The 25,069-nt window shown below is 43.7% G+C and overlaps 1 long non-coding RNA gene across 1 annotated transcript in view; it reads left to right on the plus strand.

The window, feature by feature from the left end:
* Positions 1-25,069, plus strand: part of LOC137570636 (uncharacterized) — an 80,349-nt gene that overhangs the window by 17,347 nt on the left and 37,933 nt on the right. The gene's annotated exons all lie outside the window — the stretch shown is intronic.

The following is a 25,069-nucleotide window of genomic DNA, read 5'->3' on the forward strand; positions in this document are numbered from 1 at the left end:
CATGTTAAAGTGCTATTGCAATAATAACTGTATGACAGCAATCTCACTTCCGCGATTGCCGCCAATCGATGCCGATTGGCGGCAATCACAAAACACGCTACATTTCTAGAGCGATTGTGATCAGAATGCTAAAAAGTGCTAATTGCGATCACTCAAAAATCGCATGACTGTACAGTGATTTTACTGTGTTAATTGCCATAAAATCACCCGTGCAAAATGCTAGCGCTAATCGCTAGCATTTTGGGATTCCAAGTGAGAACGGGCCCTTACTCTTTCCATGTGGCCAGAAACACATTTTAATGGAAACTTGAAGTGATAGGAATATGGAAGGTGATCATTTTTTCTGTAATGCTGCTGGCCTAGCTGATGTGTTGATCCAGTACTTTCTGAATCCGGAGTTCTGATTTATTAAATCAGGCTCTTGTGTTCAACTCTCCACATTTGGAGTGCTGAGCTTTTTTTTTCACCAGTACATATAACAATGTTGTAGCTACAAAGTCCTTCCTGTGCTAAATATAAAAACCATACGTGTACATTTAAACGGGCCACATGTCAGAATGGGCGCACTAACACTAACAGGAACCTTCCCCCCATAGTTACCATCACTAATTATCATCATTATCCTAACTCCGGTGCCGGCTACTATCATTAGGCAATGTTCTCTGGCTCAAATCATTGTCGCTCCCGCAGCTAACCGGAGTCCCGCTAAATAGTAGCTACGTAGTAGCTGGATTTCAGCGTTACTACAGAAGAACTCTAGTGCCACCATAGCGGCAATTTCTGCAGTGGCCTATAGTAGAGTTACCAGATTTTTGTCGGTTCAACCTGGGACGGGGGGGGGGGGTAGGGACCAAAAAACGGGGGCTGCGCACCTCACGAAAAATGGGCGTGGCCATGCCATTTTATGGGCGGGGCTAACATAACGATGTAACAGCGAGGCATAAGAAAGCAGTGTTTATGCCATGATGTGGTCAAACAAGGTTTCGCATCATGGGTGTGCAGAAACTGTGTGATGCTATTTAATAGTATACCGTAACCCCAAAGCAGCAAACAGCCAACTATGACCATTAAATAATAAATGCAGCAACAGTTACCCCAGACACCAGAAAATAAACGCAATGTGGGTAACATGTCAGTACAAAATAAACGCAATGTGGGCAACATGTCAGTACAAAATAAACGCAATGGGGGTAACTGTTCAGCACAAAATAAACGCAATGTGGGCAACATGTCAGTACAAAATAAACGCAATGTGGGCAACATGTCAGTGCAAAATAAACACAATGGGGGCAACAGTTCAGCACAAAATAAACACAATGGGGGCAACAGTTCAGCACAAAATAAATGCAATGTGGGCAACATGTCAGTACAAAATAAACACAATGCGGGCAACATGTCAGTACAAAATAAACGCAATGGGGGCAACAGTTCAGCACAAAATAAACACACTGGGGGCAACAGTTCAGCGCAAAATAAACACAATGGGGGCAACAGTTCAGCACAAAATAAATGCAATGTGGGCAACATGTCAGCACAAAATAAACGCAATGTGGGCAACATGTCAGTACGAAATAAAAGCAATGTGGGCAACATGTCAGTACAAAATAAAAGCAATGTGGGCAACATGTCAGTACAAAATAAAAGCAATGTGTGCAACATGTCAGTACAAAATAAACGCAAATGGGGAAACAGTTCAGCACAAAATAAACGCAATGGAGGCAACAGTTTAGCACAAAATAAATGCATTGTGGGCAACATTTCACCTGGAAAAAAAAGAATTTACTCACCTGACAGAAGTCTCAGGCCTCTGGCGCGCAGCTCCCCGGACAATCCTGCTCCTCCTGCAGTCTCCCGTGCTGGAATGTAATAGCAGGGCTATGGCAAGATGGCGCCCGAAGCCCTGTACTGGAGACACAAATAGTCTCCAATACAGGGCTTCGGCAGCCATCTTTCCGTAGCCCTGCTCTGCCTGCCGGAGACTATGCAGGCTGGAATGGGGCTGCAGGCTATGAACTGGCGCAGCGTCTATCTGACGCTGAGGCCAGTTCATTCAGTATGGTGGCCAGAGTCCCGAGGCCGGGACGTCCCTCAGCTAAAATCGGGACATTTCCCGGGACCTCATGCAGCCTGGGTCAGCAGACCCCGAAGGTGGGACGCGTCCCAGGTAAAGCGGGACATATGGTCACTCTACCTATAGTGGTGTCGAAATCATCAGTCATGCAGTTTGCCCAAATGAACTGATTCAAAACCATACACATGATACAACCCTATTTCTAAATAAGTGATGATACTGTGTAAGATGGAAATACAAGCAAAATTAAAATATTTTTTTTAAACCATATAAATGCTATATACACTTCATGCCTGCCTATTTTGACACTGAAGCGGAAAAAAAAATTATGATATAATGAATTGTATGTGTAGTACGGATAATTAATAGAACATTAGTAGCAAAGAAAACAGTCTCATATTTTTATTTTCAGATATATAGTTTTTTTTTATAACATTGCATCATTCTATAATATTTGCGATTTGCACACTACACTCAGCATACTAAATGATTTCACAGAGCAGGCTAGCGAACATTTGAACTTTACACTGCAGAAAAACAAAACACAGTGACAGACACTTGAGCTAATAAGCTTCAGAAGACAGAGCTCTCTGCGACTTTAAAAGTCGTGGAGCTCAGATAAGCTCTTTTGCATAGATAACAACTGAAATTTCGTAACTCTTCCTGTACTGGAAACAATATTAGACTCATATCTGTGCTACTAATCTTCTATTTCTTAGCTGTACTACACATACAAATCATTATATCATAAGTTTATTTTCACTTCAGATTCCTGCCAGAAAAACATTTGAAAGAGTTGGGAATTGAATATTTACCACTATGTTGCATCATCTCTTCTCTGTACAACAATCTGCATCACTTTGTACATGTTTGGGAACTGAGGAGTCAACACTTTTAAAAAAGTTACCCCATTCTTGCTTGATACAGACTCTACAGACAGTTCTACAATTCAGAGTCTCTGGCTTTCATTTCACAATGTGCTAAATGTTTTTATTAGGTGGTAGATTGGGACTACAGACAGAACATTTTAGCTCAAGACTTTTTTTTTTTTTTACTACAGAGCCATACTGTGAAATGTGCAAATCCAATTTGACACTGTCCTACTAAAATAAGCAAGGCCTACACTGAAAAAGACATCATCTGAATGTATCATTTAGCATTAATCCTGCCTTTCCAGATGTAAGCTACCCATGCAATATGCATTAATACAGTTTCAATACCATTATGAATGCTGGCTTTTGAACCAATAACTCTTCTCCTGTTTAGCCCAGATGACATGGTGTCCATGATTCCCAAAAATAATATTACATTTTGGTTTGTCAGACCACAGGACACTTTGCTGTTTTGTTTCAGTCTTTCAAAACAGGTCATTTGGGCACTGGTGTCACTTTGGTCGAATTGGTAAAGTGGGTGCCGCATAGACCACAATGTTAATTGCAGCTATAGCGGAGCCCCAAGAGTAATTTGGGCACAGCAGCGCCTGATAAATATCAGTAGTAAGCGACAAAAAGTATTGGGCAAGGTAGTCTTTTGTGGCAAAGTAGGTGCTGATATCGGCAAGGATTTCGGCAAGGTGATAGGTCAGTGTTGAGAAATGTTAGGATAGAATAGGAGCATTGGTAGAGGGTGGGTTAGTGTGAGAACAGGTTAGGCAATGGTAAAATATCTGTAGAAATGACCATATTCTACTATTGGAGCTAGTCACTGATCAATAGTAAAATATTTGTAGTTTCAACTGATATTCTACTAATGGCTATCCCTGGTGCCCAAACCACCTGTCACTTCTTTAATTTTCTTGCATGTTTCTGGATCATGTTTATATATGGTTTCTTCCTATAAAGAACTGGGTCTGTTTATACTGTAATGAAGTGCTCCCTGAGGGCAGGAAATCAAATGACAATCAACATTTTTTGTCAGTTTTGTCCTTTGTATGCAGAAATTGCAAGATTCTCTGAACCTTATAACAATATTATGCACTTTAAAAGATTAAAACAGCAAATACTACAATTTTGCTTTGATGATCATTGTTCTTTAACTGTTGCCTTATTTGTCCACAGAGCATAGGGTTTTTTTCACAGAAATGTGTACTCCTCAGCCTCTCTGGGATGCTCTTTTTTTTAAACCCAATCATGTTACTGTTGCTAATTAACCTGTTTGGTTGAGCGTTTAGCTAAAGTTTTTAGCAATTCACAGTGTCTGTGTTTCCCCTGTCCCAATATTCTTTTTTTAAATCATGTTACTGGCATCAGATTCAAAATGAGTACCGTATATATATATCGTGCATACAGATATAAAACATTTCAGCTTGAACATTTCATTTGTTGTCTTTGTACTATGTTCAATTAAACATACAGTTGAATGATTTGCAAATCAGATTTTATATTGTTTACATTTTACAAAGTGTCATATAGTTTTTAAAATCAGGATTGTACATTAGTCTGCAGGTAGTGGACTGACAAGCAGATACGGGCATCATCTTTATATGAGAAAATCACTGACAATCTGAAATAATATCTGCAGAAACTCAACAACATCTGCTGAAACACATCCTGCTTATTATTCTGTTCTTGTATCACATTTGTTGGCCATTTATGATTTCAGATCAATCTCTCCCATGTCACTAGGCTGAGATGTCAGTTATGATTTCTTTAACCAAGTTTCACTTCACTGTGACATCATTATGGATTCTCGTCAAAGGAAACAGGCTTTATTAGAACACCTTAAACTTTTTTTGCTTTGAGCTCTGCCGTAATGAATCACTGAAAATAATGGTCTAACTTCAATGAATAGCAGGTAAGACATGAACATTAGGAGGACTGTAATCTTCTCTACATGACCACTGTAACAGGTGTTTAAGCTGGCAGTAAGTAGTGTTGGGCGAACAGTGTTCGCCACTGTTCGGGTTCTGCAGAACATCACCCTGTTCGGGTGATGTTCGAGTTCGGCCGAACACCTGACGGTGCTCGGCCAAACCGTTCGGCCATATGGCCGAACTAAGAGCGCATGGCCGAACGTTCCCCGAACGTTCGGCTAGCGCTGTGATTGGCCGAACGGGTCACGTGGTTCGGACCCGAACGCGCTCTGATTGGCCGAACGGTCACGTGGTTCGGGTAAATAAATACCCGAACCACGTCATATCTCCGCCATTTGTCTGTGGGTTTAGCTTTGGGTAGGCAGGCAGGGTAGTTCGCGCTCCAGCCACGCTAGCCAGGGTCCCCCCTGTCATTGTGTCACTGCTGGGAACAGTAGTACACCGCTTGCTCAGCCACACTATATAGCATTCTGTTTACTGCCACTCTGTGTACCTCGCTCAGCCACACTATATAGCATTCTGTTTACTGCCACTCTGTGTCTGCTGGGAATAGTAGTACACCGCTTGCTCAGCCACACTATATAGCATTCTGTTTACTGCCACTCTGTGTACCTCGCTCAGCCACACTATATAGCATTCTGTTTACTGCCACTCTGTGTCTGCTGGGAATAGTGGTACACCGCTCGCTCAGCCACACTATATAGCATTCTGTTCACTGTTCTGTGTCTGCTTGGAATAGTGGTACACCGCTCGCTCAGCCACACTATATAGCATTCTGTTTACTGTTCTGTGTCTGCTGGGAATAGTGGTACACCGCTCGCTCAGCCACACTATATAGCATTCTGTTTACTGTTCTGTGTCTGCTGGGAATAGTGGTACACCGCTCGCTCAGCCACACTATATAGCATTCTGTGCACTGTTCTGTGTCTGCTGGGAATAGTGGTACACCGCTCGCTCAGCCACACTATATAGCATTCTGTTCACTGTTCTGTGTCTGCTGGGAATAGTGGTACACCGCTCGCTCAGCCACACTATATAGCATTCTGTTTACTGTTCTGTGTCTGCTGGGAATAGTGGTACACCGCTCGCTCATCCACACTATATAGCATTCTGTTCACTGTTCTGTGTCTGCTGGGAATAGTGGTACACCGCCCGCTCAGCCACACTATATAGCATTCTGTTCACTGTTCTGTGTCTGCTGGGAATAGTGGTACACCGCTCGCTCAGCCACACTATATAGCATTCTGTTCACTGTTCTGTGTCTGCTGGGAACAGTAGTACACCGCTCGCTCAGCCAGAGTATATAGCATTGTGTTTACTGCCACTCTGTGTACACCGCTCAGCCAGACTATATACCATTGTTTACTGACACTCTGTGTACACCGCTCAGCCAGACTATATACCATTGTTTACTGACACTCTGTGTACACCGCTCAGCCAGACTATATACCATTGTTTACTGCCACTCTGATTCTGCTGGGAACAGTAGTACACCGCTCGCTCAGCCAGACTATATAGCATTGTGTTTACTGCCACTCTGTGTACACCGCTCAGCCAGACTATATACCATTGTTTACTGACACTCTGTGTACACCGCTCAGCCAGACTATATACCATTGTTTACTGAAACTCTGTGTACACCGCTCAGCCAGACTATATACCATTGTTTACTGCCACTCTGATTCTGCTGGGAACAGTAGTACACCGCTCGCTCAGCCAGACTATATACCATTGTTTACTGACACTATATAGCAGACTATATAGCATTGTGTGTACACCGCTCAGCCAGACTATATACCATTGTTTACTGACACTCTGTGTACACCGCTCAGCCAGACTATATACCATTGTTTACTGCCACTCTGATTCTGCTGGGAACAGTAGTACACCGCTCGCTCAGCCAGACTATATACCATTGTTTACTGACACTCTGTGTACACCGCTCAGCCAGACTATATACCATTGTTTACTGCCACTCTGATTCTGCTGGGAACAGTAGTACACCGCTCGCTCAGCCAGACTATATACCATTGTTTACTGACACTCTGTGTACACCGCTCAGCCAGACTATATACCATTGTTTACTGCCACTCTGATTCTGCTGGGAACAGTAGTACACCGCTCGCTCAGCCAGACTATATACCATTGTTTACTGACACTATATAGCAGACTATATAGCATTGTGTGTACACCGCTCAGCCAGACTATATACCATTGTTTACTGCCACTCTGATTCTGCTGGGAACAGTAGTACACCGCTCGCTCAGCCAGACTATATAGCATTGTGTTTACTGCCACTCTGTGTACACCGCTCAGCCAGACTATATACCATTGTTTACTGACACTCTGTGTACACCGCTCAGCCAGACTATATACCATTGTTTACTGAAACTCTGTGTACACCGCTCAGCCAGACTATATACCATTGTTTACTGCCACTCTGATTCTGCTGGGAACAGTAGTACACCGCTCGCTCAGCCAGACTATATACCATTGTTTACTGACACTATATAGCAGACTATATAGCATTGTGTGTACACCGCTCAGCCAGACTATATACCATTGTTTACTGACACTCTGTGTACACCGCTCAGCCAGACTATATACCATTGTTTACTGCCACTCTGATTCTGCTGGGAACAGTAGTACACCGCTCGCTCAGCCAGACTATATACCATTGTTTACTGACACTCTGTGTACACCGCTCAGCCAGACTATATACCATTGTTTACTGCCACTCTGATTCTGCTGGGAACAGTAGTACACCGCTCGCTCAGCCAGACTATATACCATTGTTTACTGACACTCTGTGTACACCGCTCAGCCAGACTATATACCATTGTTTACTGCCACTCTGATTCTGCTGGGAACAGTAGTACACCGCTCGCTCAGCCAGACTATATACCATTGTTTACTGACACTATATAGCAGACTATATAGCATTGTGTGTACACCGCTCAGCCAGACTATATACCATTGTTTACTGACACTCTGTGTACACCGCTCAGCCAGACTATATACCATTGTTTACTGCCACTCTGATTCTGCTGGGAACAGTAGTACACCGCTCGCTCAGCCAGACTATATACCATTGTTTACTGACACTCTGTGTACACCGCTCAGCCAGACTATATACCATTGTTTACTGCCACTCTGATTCTGCTGGGAACAGTAGTACACCGCTCGCTCAGCCAGACTATATACCATTGTTTACTGACACTCTGTGTACACCGCTCAGCCAGACTATATACCATTGTTTACTGCCACTCTGATTCTGCTGGGAACAGTAGTACACCGCTCGCTCAGCCAGACTATATAGCATTGTGTTTACTGCCACTCTGTGTACACCGCTCAGCCACACTATATAGCATTGCGTACTCTGCCAGTCAGTGTGTATATTGCTGGGATCAGTAATACTCCACTCACCGTCAACCACTATATGAGCTCAACATGAGTTCCCCAGAGACCTCCGCTGTGAGCAGCACTCCCAACAACAGCAACAGCCAACGCCCCACGCAAGCTATAACATCCACCCCAGCAGCCAGTGGTCAGCAGCAGCCCTCCCCGGAGGAGAACGTTGTGTCCATCAGTCCGTCGCCAGAGCGATTAATGAGGGCTGCCATTGAGGAGATGATGGGGCCTGATGTGGAGGAGGAGGTCTGGCTCAGGCCAGCATCCCAAGTTAATGTTGAGGACGATGAGGGGTCTGTGTCTGGGGATGTTGGGGTGGCAGAGGTGGTGGGTGGGTCAGACTCAGGAGAAGAGTTGTATGATGAGGATGATGATCGGGACCATCTGTATGTGCCTCAGAGTCCGACCCCGGAAAACATGTTGTATCGTGTGTTTAGGTACTAAAATCTGCGTTCCCTCCCAGTAGTGTTGGGCGAACAGTGTTTGCCACTGTTCGGGTTCTGCAGAACATCACCCTGTTCGGGGTGACTATATAGCAGACTATATAGCATTGTGTTTAATGCCACTCTGTGTACACGGCTCAGCCACACTATATAGCATTGTGTTTACTTCCACTCTGTGTCTGCTGGGAACAGTAGTACACCGCTCACCCGCCACTGTATAGCATTGTGCTCTGTGTCACTGCTGACAATAGTGGTACACCGCTCACCCACCACTGTATAGCATTTCTGTACTGCCACTGTACTGCTGCCAGTCAGCGTGTACTTTAAGGATAAGTGAAATGAGGAAGAAATCCGGTGAAAGAGGGAGGGGCAAGGGAAGAGGTGTTTCCCCTGACGGTTCACGTACAGGCCACAGGGGAGCACCCAAGAAAACCCACTCAATACTGCCCATGTTGTCCAGGACAACAACCCTCACAGATCCAAAAGAACAGGACCAGATAATTACTTGGATGACCTCTCAAGCGTCCAGCAGTGGGTTAAGCAGCACCAGCACATCACGCACGAGGTCCGAGTCCTCAGCCAGTTAAAGTCTGGGCTTTCTTTGAAGACTGCACTGAGGATGTTACCATGGCGATTTGCAAGGTGTGCAAGACCCGCCTGAGCAGGGGGAAAAGTATTAACAACCTCTCCACCACCAGCATGAGCCGCCACATTCTATCCAAACATCCCACTCTGTGGGCAAACGCGGCAGGACAGGGTACCACCAGCAACACTGCCTCCCTTGGGTTCACCAGACTCACCACCAGACCCGCCTCAGCAGCAGCAGTAGCCCAGCCATTGCGTGGTTCACAACATTCACAAACATCAGACGATGCTGACACTGTCACTTTCCGGACTAGTGCTCTTGAGGTCTCCCAGTGTTCATCAAACACAACAACCAACAGCCCTTCGGTGTGCAGCGCTACGGTTGAGTTGTCTGTCTCTGAGATGTTTGAGCACAAGAGGAAATTGCCAGCAAATGACCCCCGGGCCGTGGCAGTAACAGCCAGCCAGCATAGCCAAGCTTCTGGCCTGCGAAATGCTGCCATATCGAGTGGTGGAGACAAACAGCTTCAAGGGCATGATGTCAGTGGCCATCCCACGTTACGTTGTTCCCAGCCGCTACCACTTTGCGCGCTCTGCAGTGCCTGAGTTGCATGAGCACGTGGTCAGCTAAATAACCCGAAGCTTGAAGAATGCCGTTGCCTGCAAGGTTCACCTCACCACTGACACCTGGACGAGTGCGTTCGGCCAGGGTCGATACATCTCCCTTACCGCGCACTGGGTGAACCTTGTGGAGCCTGGCAGCGATTCCTCACCTGCTACGGCGCGGGTGTTGCCCACGCCGCAAACAGCTGGATAACAACAGCAGCACCTACCTCTCTGACTCCTTCTCCTCCAACGCATCTCAAAGCTGTACCTCATCCGGAAATGCTAACCCAGCACCAGCAGCAGTAGGATCGTGGAAGCAGTGCAGCACAGCTGTTGGCATGCGTCAGCAAGCGTTGCTGAAGCTGATCTGCCTTGGGGATAAGCAGCACACAGGGGAGGAAATTTGGAGGGGAATAAAGGAACAGACGGATTTGTGGCTGGCACCGCTGGACCTGAAACCGGGCATGAAGCTAGACACCTGGCACGAACTGGCAATGTACGCAATAGAGGTGCTGGCTTGCCCGGCAGCCAGCGTTATGTCGGAACGCTGTTTCAGTGCTGCCGGAGGCATCATCACAGATCGGCGTATCCGCCTCTCCACAGAAAATGCAGACCGTCTGACTCAAATTAAAATGAATCAATCCTGGATTGGAAACGACTACGCAACACTCCTGGACCCCAACCAAGTAACATGACCGATGAACATCTGGGATGGTTTAGCGTTTCCGGTCCCTGTTTATTGAACCTCTCATCTGTATTACATTTATGACTGCATGGCGGCAAAAAGCATTGCTGCTATATCCGCACGCTTTTTGTCCTCATGCAAGGCCTGGGTTGTTGTGTCTCACAAAGCGTGGCCTTCTCCTCCTGCGCCTCCTCCTGTTCCATCACGTGTGCTGCTGCTGCTGCTGCTGCTGCTGGGTTACCGTTGCCGCGTGGTCCCTGTTTATGGAACCTCTTATCTTTATTACATTTATGACTACATGGCGGTACAAAGCATGCTATCCGCACGCTTTTTGTCCTCATGCAAGGCCTGGGTTGTTGTGTCTCACAAAGCGTGGCCTTCTCCTCCTGCGCCTCCTCCTGTTCCATCACGTGTGCTGCTGCTGCTGCTGCTGCTGGGTTAGCGTTGCCGCGTGGTCCCTGTTTATTGAACCTCTTATCTTTATTACATTTATGACTACATGGCGGTACAAAGCATGCTATCCGCACGCTTTTTGTCCTCATGCAAGGCCTGGGTTGTTGTGTCTCACAAAGCGTGGCCTTCTCCTCCTGCGCCTCCTCCTGTTCCATCACGTGTGCTGCTGCTGCTGCTGCTGCTGCTGGGTTACCGTTGCCGGTCCCTGTTTATGGAACCTCTTATCTTTATTACATTTATGACTACATGGCGGTACAAAGCATGCTATCCGCACGCTTTTTGTCCTCATGCAAGGCCTGGGTTGTTGTGTCTCACAAAGCGTGGCCTTCTCCTCCTGCGCCTCCTCCTGTTCCATCACGTGTGCTGCTGCTGCTGCTGCTGCTGGGTTAGCGTTGCCGCGTGGTCCCTGTTTATTGAACCTCTTATCTTTATTACATTTATGACTACATGGCGGTACAAAGCATGCTCTCCGCACGCTTTTTGTCCTCATGCAAGGCCTGGGTTGTTGTGTCTCACAAAGCGTGGCCTTCTCCTCCTGCGCCTCCTCCTGTTCCATCACGTGTGCTGCTGCTGGGTTAGCGTTGCCGCGTGGTCCCTGTTTATTGAACCACTTATCTTTATTACATTTATGACTGCATGGTGGTACAAAGCATGCTATCCGCACGCTTCTTGTCCTCATGCAAGGCCTGGGTTGTTGTGTCTCAAAGCGTGGCCTTCTCCTCCTGCGCCACCCTCCTCCTGTTCCATCACGTGTGCTGCTGCTGGGTTAGCATTACCGGTCCCTTTTCCTGGAACCTCTTATATGTATTACATTTATGACTGCATGCCGACAAAAAGCATGTTACCTGTGCAAAGAAAACAGACATTTCCCGCATTTAAAAGACAGTTTTCCCTTTGAAACTTTAAAATCGATTTTCTCAAAAACTATAAGCTCTTTTTGCTAAAAAATTTTTTCCTCTTGTACCCACTCCCAAGGTGCACATACCCTGTAAATTTGGGGTATGTAGCATGTAAGGAGGCTTTACAAAGCACAAAAGTTCGGGTCCCCATTGACTTCCATTATGTTCGGAGTTCGGGTCGAACACCCGAACATCGCGGACATGTTCGGCCTGTTCGGCCCGAACCCGAACATCTAGATGTTCGCCCAACACTAGCAGTAAGAGCACTCGTGAAGAATGACATGACTATCGCTGCAACGGAAATAATTAAGCCAAATAACTTCTATGAATAATAAACAAAAGACCCCGAGGAAGTGACATTTTAACACCAAGAAATGCACTAAAGGAATGATGCTGAATATTCAACATTCACTTGCAGCTGCAAGCCATATAGATTATCCCCAAATGTTCCTGCTTTCTGACATTCCAATGTACTCTTTTGCTATTAAAGGAAAACCAATTCCACAAAAATGTATATTTGCAAAACAGACTTGTTCGGTTAAAATACAAATCTGTGAAATCTCTGCACATACAGACAACTCATTAAAGGGAAACTCTTGTGCCTTGAAAGTTGCTACTAACACGTATCAGTGCCACACAAGATTTTATTGTAACGTTATGTTAGTAAACAGCATCTTTCCACTTCAATCTTCAGCCACTTATGGATTTATAAAACTGACTGTAGCTGATATTTCTGTTATATAGAGATATCTCACTGCAGGGATAGTCACATCTCCCTGCAGGGGTAATCGCATCTCCCTGAGGGGGTAACCGCATCTTGCTGCAGGGGTAACCACATCTCCCTGCAGGGGTAACTGCATCTCGCTGCAGGGGTAACCGCATCTTGCTGCAGGGGTAACCACATCTCCCTGCAGGGGTAACCGCATCTCCCTGCAGGGGTAACTGCATCTTGCTGCAGGGGTAACCGCATCTTGCTGCAGGGGTAACCGCATCTTGCTGCAGTGGTAACCGCATCTCGCTGCAGGGGTAACTGCATCTCCCTGCAGGAGTAACCGCATCTCCCTGCAGAGGTAACCGCATCTCACTGCAGGGGTAACCGTATCTCGCTGCAGGTAACCACATCTACCTGCAGGGGTAACCACATCTCCCTGCAGAAGTAACCGCATCTCGCTGCAGGGGTAACCACATCACCCTGCATGGGTAACTGCTTCTCCCTGCAGGGGTAACTGCATCTCCCTGCAGGGGTAACCGCATCTCCCTGCAGAGGTAACCGCATCTCACTGCAGGGGTAACCGCATCTTGCTGCAGGAAACCGCATCTCCCTGCAGGGGTAACCACATCTCCCTGCAGAGGTAACCGCATCTCACTGCAGGGGTAACTACATCTCCCTGCAGGGGTAACCGCATCTCCCTGCAGAGGTAACCACATCTCGCTGCAGGGGTAACCGCATCTCGCTGCACAGGTAACCACATCTCCCTACAGGGGTAATCGCATCTCCCTGCAGAGGTAACCATATGTCGCTGCAGGGGTAACCATATCTCCATGCAGGGGTAATCGCATCTCCCTGAAGGGGTAACCGTATATCGCTGCAGGGGTAACCGCATCTTGCTGCAGGGGTAACCACATCTCCCTACAGGGGAATCGCATCTCCCTGAAGGGGTAACCGTATATTGCTGCAGGGGTAACCGAATCTTGCTGCAGGGGTAACCGTATCTCCATGCAGGGGTGACCGCATCTTGCTGCAGGCTTAACCGCATCTTGCTGCAGGGGTAAACACATCTCCCTGCAGGGGTAACCGCATCTCCCTGCAGGGGTAACCGTATCTCGCTGCGGGGGTACAGGCAGCCTAGAAAAATCACATCTTACTGCAGGGATAATTGCATCTCACTGCAGATAAGAGATAAGTCTGGAGCTGAACAGATAACAATAGACACTTCATGAGATACGTTTTGTGAAGTCCGATCTTCTCCGGATCGGGAACGGGATCGATTTTGTGCAACTGAATTGCAAATCGGACCCGTTCGGGGGCATATCTGATAATGTCAGAAATTATCAATTCAACCTGTCAATCTGACGGGAAAATGCTTTGTGCGTACCAGGCATTACTCTATTAATAGACAGCAAATGTGAATGCTATGCTACATTTTAATGGGTCTTACTAGTTAATGCTTTAAAAATCTACATATGTATATCATGATAAATTTTAAAGAGATTTGTAAATTCCCTGAATTCATACTTGAGCAAAGCTCAACAAAAACAAAGAAGTGACATACTGTAATACACTGTACATTCAGACATCTGTAAAGCTACCTACTGTATGTCTTGTATGACCTTATTCAAGGGAATTCATAAATGTAATTATAGGTCTGGGGAAACCGATGGAATAACATACAATTGCCGATGTGTGGGATAATACCTGCTTCCTTTAGAAGTACAAGCGTAGCTCGCAAAAGAAAATTACAGAGCTGTCAGATGCGCTCAGCATGGCAGGGTGCAAGGAATTTTAATTTTTGGAAAAGCAATACATCAGGCAATGCACCCTCTGCTGTGAGGAGAACATCAGGAATAAGAAGTGAAGGTAATTAACAATGTAAACATTAATGGAGCCAAATTCCCTATCAATCTAAATATCACAGAAATAAGTCAGTGATTTCAATGTAGTAGCTGACAGGTTGTACAAAACAAAATTAATGAGGAAAGGAGAAGCATGCAAATTAATTGTAAATTTAGTGCCGATCTTCTTGCACAGTTGTGCAAGGACTGCTGTAGTGACAAAGGGGACACATGTACTGTATACTGTAAGCCTCATGTCATCAGGACTAAATAGACAAAATTATACAAATAAAACTTAATCTTGTGATTGACTGTAATGTACTGTAGCTAAGGCAGCTTTCACACTTATATAGTTGCTGATGCGGTACTGTGTACAAATTCTAAATCCAACTCTTCAGTAACAGCCAGTGTCGGATTCACTTACATAAGGAGGGTTCTAATCAACTTAGGACCCTCCCTGGTAATGACCACTTCCTACAGCAGTGGCACTTTGAACTCCATGCAGCCAGTGGTAATCGGTCTGCAAATACTGCCCCTCCAATTTGGGAATGGTGAGGGTATTTCCTCACCCCATCATCTAGACTCAACCCAGGGGAGGACTGGGACCTTTTGGCCTGGGGGGAAACACAAACCAGAGGCCCGTTATCATGGCAGTCCCAGCCCAAATGACGTCATCCCACGTCGTTTATGCCAGTAGTCATGTGGAGCGCCAATGCGGAAATACAGGCAACAGGTGCACATAATACATTTTGAGGGACAAGGGCCAGGGTTTACGTCGTGTCTATCATTCGTGGTTATCGCATGCCGTGATTATCGCACCTGACAACAACATTGGTCTGAGAGTTCCCAACATCACAGATTGATACCTTCAACCAATTTCCAGACAAAATTTGTATCCGATTCGATAATATCTAAACGGTTGGTCAATCGGCTGTCAAGTCAACAGATGTATGGCAACTTTAATTCCCCAAAGCACTTTTTAGCCATCAGAGCTTTCTGAGAGATTTTTAAAAAGGGCTCCCATTGACTTACATTAAAATCGTGGTAAAATCGTGATCACAGTAAAATTGCTCAGAAAAGCACTCATAGTGTGTCTGAGCCCTTATGCAGAGAAGGGGAGAAACAGTGAGGAGAGAAAAGCTGAAAGAGAAGGAAGAAGATAGTTAAGTGACAAGACAATATGTTCTGTACAGCGCTGCGGAAGATGGCGGCACTATATAAATACTAAATAATAATAACAAGAATTTTCCTCACTAGGATTGCACTTTCATTTAGCTTTCCTGTATAAGAAGAAGACACAGCCAGCAGTAGGGGTAGAGGGAAACAAAGGGGAATGAGGGAGGGCTGGTGCACACCAAGAGTGCTTCTGAGCGTTTTTCAAATCGACAGTGATTTGAAAAGCGCTTGGCTAATGTTACCCTATGAGGGTGCTCTCACAGCAGCGTTGTGATTTTTTTTCAAAATCGCAAACACGTTGCATGTAGCAATTTTTGGAGTGGAAAAAAACACTCTGAAAATCGTTTCACAAAATCGCACTCGCAAATTGCAAGCAATTGATATTGTAATTTTGGCGTTCACTAGCCCAGAGAGAGGAGGAGTGGAGAGAGACTAATATGGAGCAGTGAGCTTATCTGTATTGCAGTCTCAGATCACACAGAGGCTACTTGCCTATAATATGACTCCTCCTGTCCCTGCCAGTCTCTCAACAAGTCAGAAAGTAGCCCTCCTGGAGTCTAGGGACTGTCAAAAACTTTTCAACTTGTTTAAAGCCTTATCTACACATGCAGTCATTATAACAATGGGGAGAGACCAGACAGATGTTTGCCCATAGACCCTCCAGGCAAGCTCTGCATCATGCTGTGTATATTTATCAGCTTGCCTGTCCTCTAATTGCACTTTTATCAGCTAGCCTAGTGTTTTCACTTTGCCTTACCACAACAAACCTGAATACACCAGACACCAGACCGGCCCTAAATCACTGAATGAAAGGTGGCCTGGGGGGAGATTGCCCCCCTTACCCCCTGGCCAGTCCGCCCCTGACTCAACCCCTCCATTGCTTACTTCTAGAAGGAGGGTGATTGACAGGATCACTGAACAGCCCCCAAAATGCCTGAGCAACTATCTAGGAGGCACTAGAGGAAGTCAGGTAAGCCATCCATATCCACTCCTTCCCCCCCCCCCCCCCTATTCATGAAAAAAAAATGTAAGGTGAGTGACAGTACGCAACATCTCTCCTACCAGAAGGCACTGTGGAAGACTGCCAAACATAGACCCCTAGCCAGACTAAATGTTAAACAAAAGCAGGTAGGGTTCAATAATATACAAAAATAGAGAAGGAGGAGCGCTCCATAGTGTAAAACCCTTTTATTAAAACAAATTGCGCAAAATAAAAATTCACTTACTAGATGCAAGTGGATACAAGCATGTAATCAGGCTTAGCAGCCTTACAATCCTTCCTTGGTGGGTGCACTTCAAGCTGCCGTGGCCATCGGAGTTGGATGGGTCAGATGGAAAGTGACCCTAGATGCTCCCCCAAGGGATAAACGTGTGCTGGTGGCGTTATTACGCGTTTCGGCGTTCCACGCCTTCGTCAGATCTGACGTCTTTCTGATCAAGCCTTTCTGACAGCCAGGCTTTAAAGGAGCAGCTAAAGTGTGATCCAACTCAGCCACCCCTAGTCACCACCCTAGCAGCGCAAGATTGCACATCCTTTCTGTTCAATAATATATAACCACTTTGAAAATTATTATATATGACTTCAATATAAACAAGAACAATATGGTTTTCTACTGGAATTGCAGTGGTTACAAAACACAATTTTTATTCGCCATATATATTGAGTGGCAAAAACATTAGACACCCTCTAATAATGAGTTGTTCCACCTTTAGCTCTTCTTTTTCTTTTCAAGATATTCTTCTTGGCATGGACTCAACAAGATGCTGAGTACTGAGGAATGTTGGCCATTGCTGACATAATTAATAATGGCAGCTCCAGCTTGGGTCAGATTAGATGGTGGTGTTTCCAAGCTTTTAAGTTATCTTTCAACTTTGTCTCACTAATGCTCGATAGGATTGAGGTCAGGGAACTTAGCTGGCCATGCAAGCAGGTTAAACTCTGATTGATCCTCAAATCAATTTGAGACCGATCGAGCACAGTAGAAAGGGCCCACAACACACATCTCTCTTAACTTTTGATGGTCTCCTGCTGCTAAAGCTCATCCTTTGCAAATTCCGTCTTGTTGTGCATTGGGAAATGCTTTGTGATGTACCTGCATTGAATCCAGCTGTAATTTGTTGTATTGTTGCCATATCGTCTTACCTATTTTGACATTAACCTCTGTGATAACTATGTCGTCCGAAGCTGAGCATTCCTTATATAAATAACTCTGCATTGTTACGTCACTGTTGGACAGGTTTACTTTCAAATAAGGCCACTCACAGTATGATAAAAGCAAATGGGTGTTACTTTTTAGATGAACTTGATGTCTGCATTTCTGCTCTTCGACTAACACTGGACTATACGTCAGTCAATGTAAAAGGTAATGGTTAAAAGTTACAATACAAATACAAAAAGTATAGTCACGGTTTGGTTAAAACAGGATAGCATGGTCTAGGTGTGGGCCAGTAATCGACAATTAAACGTTCTAAGTTGATTTAGTGAATATGGATTTTTTTAGAACTAAAATTAGGATGGGGGTTAGCTTAACCACTTCCTGCCCCATGACTTGAAAATAAGTCTCTGCACTCCCCTTCCTACAAAACCTTAGATAACACTGTTTATTTATCTCTGAGCTGATAACAAGAGCAAACCCCTCTCTTCCTCCCAAGGAATTCAGTGGCAGGATTAATGTGTAATCAAGTGTAAAGCAAACATTCCAGGAGCAGACAGATGTAACAAGAGAGTAGGTTATACACAATGTGTTACTAATACATATTAAAATTAATTAACTGTTTAAATAAACAGGACAGATAGACAAATAAAATGTGTGGGTTTAACCACTTAAGCCTAACTGGAAGAATATATTTGTCAAGTGTAGTTGTGGATATTACAACACCTGTTTGTTACTAAATAAGGCATATGTGGTATAATTTTAACTGTGAAGAGTTGTAGAATACATTTTGGTGTGTCTTAAAGCTTGGGTGCACGTCACATAAAAAATGGGTAGGGACAAACTCAATCCAACATAAAAAAGTATTTTTCAAAACTATGATCAAACTTGGCAAAGTCTTAGCAAAACTATAAGAGACATATGTGGTAACATTTTAACCCTGATAAGTTGTAGAATGGAGTTTAGAGAGTTTTAGAGTTGAAGCCCATGTCTTGTGTATTCTTTTTAGTCACAGACTGAATCAAAAGCAATTAAATTTTCGCATATTCTGTAACAAAATAAAAGACTTGTAAAATGAAAACAAAGTGACAGAAAATAAGAGAAAAACATGTATTGTTACCTTAAGAACTTGGCTTTTTAAATATGTATGCCATGAGGGTATATTACTATTATTTTTGCAAATAATGTCTCATAATCATTGATAGTGTACAATGAGAAAGCAAGGAACACAAAACAGAAAAAATACACCTTTATTTCCAAAAACAATATTATTACCATACATTGTGCTAGGAACATAATCTAAATGTTGTTATAACCAGGATGGATGAGCAAATCAAATTTGTGGGTTTAACTTATACTTAGCACTGTTTATTGTAAGGCTATATTGGATGTAAATGGTGAAATAGTGTGTTTTTTCTATTTTTTACCTTAATTTCCCTTTACAATGCATAGAAAATAAGGTAATGCCAAAACAAAATTTTCGTACACTAAATGCCTAAATTGTACTGAAAAAAAACAATATATAGATAATTTAGGTGTGATTGGTAGTAATTAAGTTATTGACGAATCAATGGGAGCAGTGCTGATATGTGAAAATTGCTCTCATCCTGAAGTGGTTAATGTACAATAGAAGCTATTTACAATGAAGCTATAATGGATGAAAGTGGAAACATTGTGTATTTTTTAACTTTTTCATTATTTTACTTTTAAAATACATAGAAAAAAAGGTCATTACTAAAAACAAATATAGCCACAAAAAGCCTAATTTGTCCTGAATAAAACAAAATATAGATCATTTAGTTGTGATAATTATTTATAAAGTTATTGCCAAAGTAATCAGAGCTGAGCTGAACTGTGAAAATGACCAGGGTAGGGAAGTGGTTAATGAGAAAGGAAGCGAGGACATGAGTAAATAGGAAATGGTAGATATATGTTTGAAGAGGAAAGTATCCATTATAAAGAGAGTAACATAAAAGAAGGTAAAAAACAAAGACAACAATAGAAATAATAATGCCTGCATAATATATTCCATTTTTAGCCTGAAATACCAAACGAAATGTTTCACTGAAATTGTTCATTCACACCGTTAGAAGGGTCCTCATACAGAGAATATTTGTGAATCATCATTCCTGAGGACACTTTGCGGGGGTTTTATACAATTACAATGGTTTCGTACACATTAATGTTATGAGAATGGATGGCATTGGAAGATGAGGAAATTAAAAAATGGCTTTGTGTTCCATGGAAGGTGAGAGTTTTATTTACTTTATTATACTCAGGGGTAAGTCAGGGAACACTAAATAATTATGAGATATCTTTTCACAATCATACATCTAATTTTTCAAAATTAGCTGGTTTGAAGATCTGGAAAAACAATAAACTCTTTGTTGCCAGGCCCAGTATTATTCAGTAATCATACTTGGCACTTACGAATGCATACTTAAATGATTATATTTGATTTAAGGACAATGAATCCCCCTTATTGTGTCATCTTTCTTTTACATGCCTGCATATTTCATTATCCTTTCACTACATAGCATTTACAATAATGCAAAATCTTATTTTCTTATTTAATTCCGTTCTTACAGTATAATTCCAGTCTAACAGTTTTATTACGAGGGTCACCTAGAAAGTAACATCCATTTTCTTTTATCTGCCATGCAAGGTATTCTTTCAGGGTAATTTAACTTGCATCTGTCAGGTTAACCTCTTCTCTCCCTGCATCGCTTGTCTCATGACTACAGAACGCTGGTAGCTCAGCTCATCAGCAGCATTAACATGAAGCCGCCACCGCAATTTCTCCTACCCATGGATGGTGATGCTACTATAACAAGGGGATTGAAAAGCTTGTACAAAAATATGATAAATGCTTTAAGAAAACCTGTAATAAAAAAAAATCCCTCTGGGGGATACTTACCTTGGTAGAGGGAAGCCTCTGGATCCTAACGAGGCTGCCCCCGTCCTCCTCCGTCCCTCCATTTAAGTGCCAGGGTCCCCTGATGTGCCGCGAGGTAAATATTTAGCCACTGCGATCCTGCACGGGCACACTAGCCGCTCTTCATTCGGGTTAAGGCAGAAATTGCCGAACCTGATCGATCAGCTCTACTGCGCAAGCTTGAGTCCTTTTGCCCTTGTGCAGTAAAGCGTATACGATCGGGCTCGGCTATTTCCACCTAGCCTGAAAGAAGAGCGGCTAGTGTGCCCATGCAGGATCGCAGAGAGGTAAATATATCAAGCCTTGTCAAGCTTCTCGGGGGAAGATTCAGGGGAGCCAGCCCTGGATCCCCTTAAACTACAGAGGAGGGGGAGGCCTCATTGGGACCCAGAGGCTTCCAGGTCCCGAGGTAAGTATCCCCCAGAGGGGTTACACAGTCTCTTTAAATAAAGGAGGTGATTATATGGAGAAAGATACAGTGGGCCATATGCAATTCACTTTTTCACTTCAGTTTTCTCCTAGGTGATATTTTTAAATTTGTCAATAAAATGCCTTTTAAGCCACCGGAAAGCAAGAAAAAACTCAAAATAATTTTGATAGTACTTTTGCACTTACTTCTCAGTACTTTTTCAGTTGAAAACTGCTGGAAAATTATTTAAAATAGAAGATGAAAAATTATCTCCTAGGAGAAAAGGTAGGAGAAAATTGGAATTGCATATGGGGCAGTGTGTCTAAAATAAAATAATAACAAAGACTTAATAGGTGTTCTCATTTTGTTTTTCTTTGCAAAAAAAAAAAAGTTTCTTTGTGGTGTTTTTGTCCATGAGAAACTTTTAAAGGAGGTTTCTAATTGGTTGCCAGAAACTGGGGTAACGGCTCATGTGCAATTTGATTTTTCACCTGAGTTTTCTCCTAGGTGAAATTTTCAAACTTGTCAATAAAATACCCTTCAAACTACCAGCAAGCAAAAAAATACTCAAAGTAATTTTGATAGTACCCTTTCACATACTTTTTGGTACTTTTTCATTGAAAGTGCTAACAAGTTATTATAAATCGAAGATGAAAAATTATTTCCAAGGAGAAAACTCAGGAGAAAAATTGAATTGCATATGGCCCAATGAGTGCATTGCTATGGTAACGTGCATCGCAACACCCATTAGCAATGTGCGACTCACCTGGCATTAGTATCAGTAAAATTACTGCATGGCCTCTCGTGCATATAGCCCATTATTGCCTGAGCATGTGAGAAGGCTGGGAGATACATTTAAAAACTAGTAATAAATGATTAAGTTAAAATAAACTGGTTTTATTTTTAAATATGTATAAAGAAAAATTTTAAAAAAAATCTTGCAGAGGAGTGGGACAAATGTGACTATAGTTCCACTGTAACATTAACTCTATTCTGTTCTATACTGTCCAATTATATAACCCAAAGGGATAAAGGGTATTTTAAGGTGTACATCAAAAGAAGAAGCCCGGGAATTTTGGGTACCGTGTGAATTTGGAAGTAGAATATCGGCAATGATGACAATATTCTACAACTGGGAGCTGGATAATTACAATAATATAATATCAGTAATTTTATAGACATCCTATTATCACTTTACCTAACCTTCCTCTCATACTAACCCTCCCTCTATCTACTCTCAACACTGACCCCCCCCCTTACCTTTTACCTACTCCTCATGCTAACCTACCACTATCTAAGCCTCACACTAACCTAAACCTAACACTAAGCTACACCTACAGACTAACATCTGATAACTTACGCCATCACTACTATCTCCGCCACTCCCTGCTCTTTGGCTACATCCAGCACCTCTGACGCCCAAATTGTCCACTAGGCCCTGTTATAGGCGCAATTACTATTGCGGTTTATGCGGTGCCCAAGTCCTAACCTGCAGTCAGCTGTTCTGATCTACTGTATACAACTGTGTGTAGCAGACTGCAAAATGCCCCAGCCTCTCTTTTAGTTTTCTGTTGAGCAGTATTATTCCCTCCTGCTGTATGCCTCCACCCTTGAAGGTGTTGCTAAGTGAAAACATGATGAGCTTTCTGTAAAGTGGGGTTGCATACATTCGTTCAGAAATAAGAAGGTAAAATAAGCCTTTAATCCATTCCCTTACCCTACTTCAAAAACAGGATCTAATTCAAAGAGTTAGCTTTTATAATAGGCTGTATGGACTCTTGTTTCTAAAGGTAGAGTTAAATTCATGGGGCCTAACAGTGAAAGACGTACAGTATTGGATTTTTTTTTTCTTTAACCTGTTGTAAGAATGCAACTAGAACGCTGTTAAGGTCAGGAGACTTGGCGGCCGATCAACCATCCAATTTGATTATTATAATCGAATAAGAGGGAAAATAGATGCCTCCAAGTGCATGCCTGATTGACGATGTGACCAATTTTTGCCCACAATCGGGCGCATTTATCAGTCGGACATGCTGCAAGATGCGGGGCCGTCGTGGTCGATCAGGTGCGGGGTGGTAACTGTGAGCGATACCCGGCAGAGCGACGAATGTGAACATACCCCCCCCCCCGACGCTGTCCCTCCTAATGTTAAATGTTCCCCTCCCCCCCTGGTGCCCGTTACACTACACATTAACTGTCCACGTCTGCTGCTGGCTCACAGCTCTGCAACAATCCCCATAAATGTGCCCCACTTGGTTGCCTTGCCGGAGTAACATGGGCGCTTACATGACGTCACCCACACACCCACGTGTACGCCAGCAACCAAGTGAGGACGTGCGTATGCAGATTGCGGCAGAGCCCGGAGCCAGCAGGGGACAGCGCAGAGGCGCCGAAATCAGCCTGTGGTGTATGAGCAGGCAACAGATCTCTCTTCGATCAGGCTCGATCAGAGAGAGATCTGTCTCTTGGTCAATCTGCCAATACATCGTCTGATGTATGGGCACCTTTAGAGTTTTCTCTGTGTCATTTCTGTTTTTTTAGTAGCATGCATGCAGGCTTTATCTGGTGTGCAGATCACTGACATAAATGTTGTCAGTTAGGCCTGGATGGTGTGATGCTGGAGCAGCACAGAGCTAGTCAGAGACAGATTAAATAGGAACTTTGAAGCATGACTTGGTAGAATGAGGATATTTGGCAGAGATAATGCTTTTATACACTTGTAAAGTGCAGCAGGAACGAGATCAGATCTGTATCAATGTGCAAGTAAATAAAAGATATCTAGAGATTTGCTGAAAAAAAAAACATTTTCTTGACAGATTCCTGACAACTATAAACACTGCAGGAATTTTCACAAAAATAGTAATTAACTTGGACCTGATCTTTTCAAATCTAATTAGTTGCCAATTCTCATTTACAGACTGTGAAAAACATATTACCAGCATTGTTCTCATAGAGCTTACCTTTCTTTTGTAAGACTCTGTAACTTCCCCAAATTGAAAAACATTGGGGCGGGGAAGCTGACAGGACCAAGTTATTACTCAGAATGGTCAATAATGTTATACTATTACTGCAGTAGGCATGTTCACACAACATTTATTATTACTGGCTGCAAATGGAGTCATTTTAAAATAGAAGATTTTAAGCACAGGCATTGCTAACTGTAACTTAACATATTTGTTTATTTAGATTTTATTTGGTACCTTTTTCTTGGTACCAGGACGTTTATGCACTAATACTGGGGTTAACCCCTTGAGAACCACAGTGGTAAACCCCCTAAAGACCAGGCCAGGTTTAACTAAAATAGCCACTACAGCTTTAAGGCCAAGCTGCAGGGCCGCACAACACAGCACACAAGTGATTCCCCCCCCCCTTTTTTCCCCACCAACAGAGCTCTCTGTTGGTGGGGTCTGATCGCCCCCCAGGTGTTTTTTTTTTTTTCTAAATATTTATTTGTCTGTTTTTAAATAAAAATGTACTTTTTTTTCCTTATTCCCCTCCCTCCCTGCAGCCAGCAAATCCTGCAATCGGCTGTCATAAGTTTCACCCTATGAGAGCCGATCGCTCTCTTTTCCCCCACGGGAACAGCCATGTCACACAGCTGTCCCCAGTACAGCGCTGCTGCTGATCGCAGCGCTGTACTATGTAAATACTATGTAAATAGACGGCTATTACGCCGTCTAACAGTCTCCCGAGCGGCAATCGCCCCCCGAGCAGGAGATGCACGCGATCTCCTGCAAATCAGAGCCCCAGGACTTGACGCCAATCTGCGTTAGGCGGTCCTGGAGCTGCCGCCGCGGCCACGCCTATTGGCGTTAGCCGGTCGGCAAGAAGTTAATAGATACTGTACACTTAATCACCTTAATGCCTCCAATGCAGAC

Source organism: Hyperolius riggenbachi, chromosome 4 (genome assembly GCF_040937935.1).
Source record: "Hyperolius riggenbachi isolate aHypRig1 chromosome 4, aHypRig1.pri, whole genome shotgun sequence".
NCBI classification, from domain to species: domain Eukaryota; kingdom Metazoa; phylum Chordata; class Amphibia; order Anura; family Hyperoliidae; genus Hyperolius; species Hyperolius riggenbachi.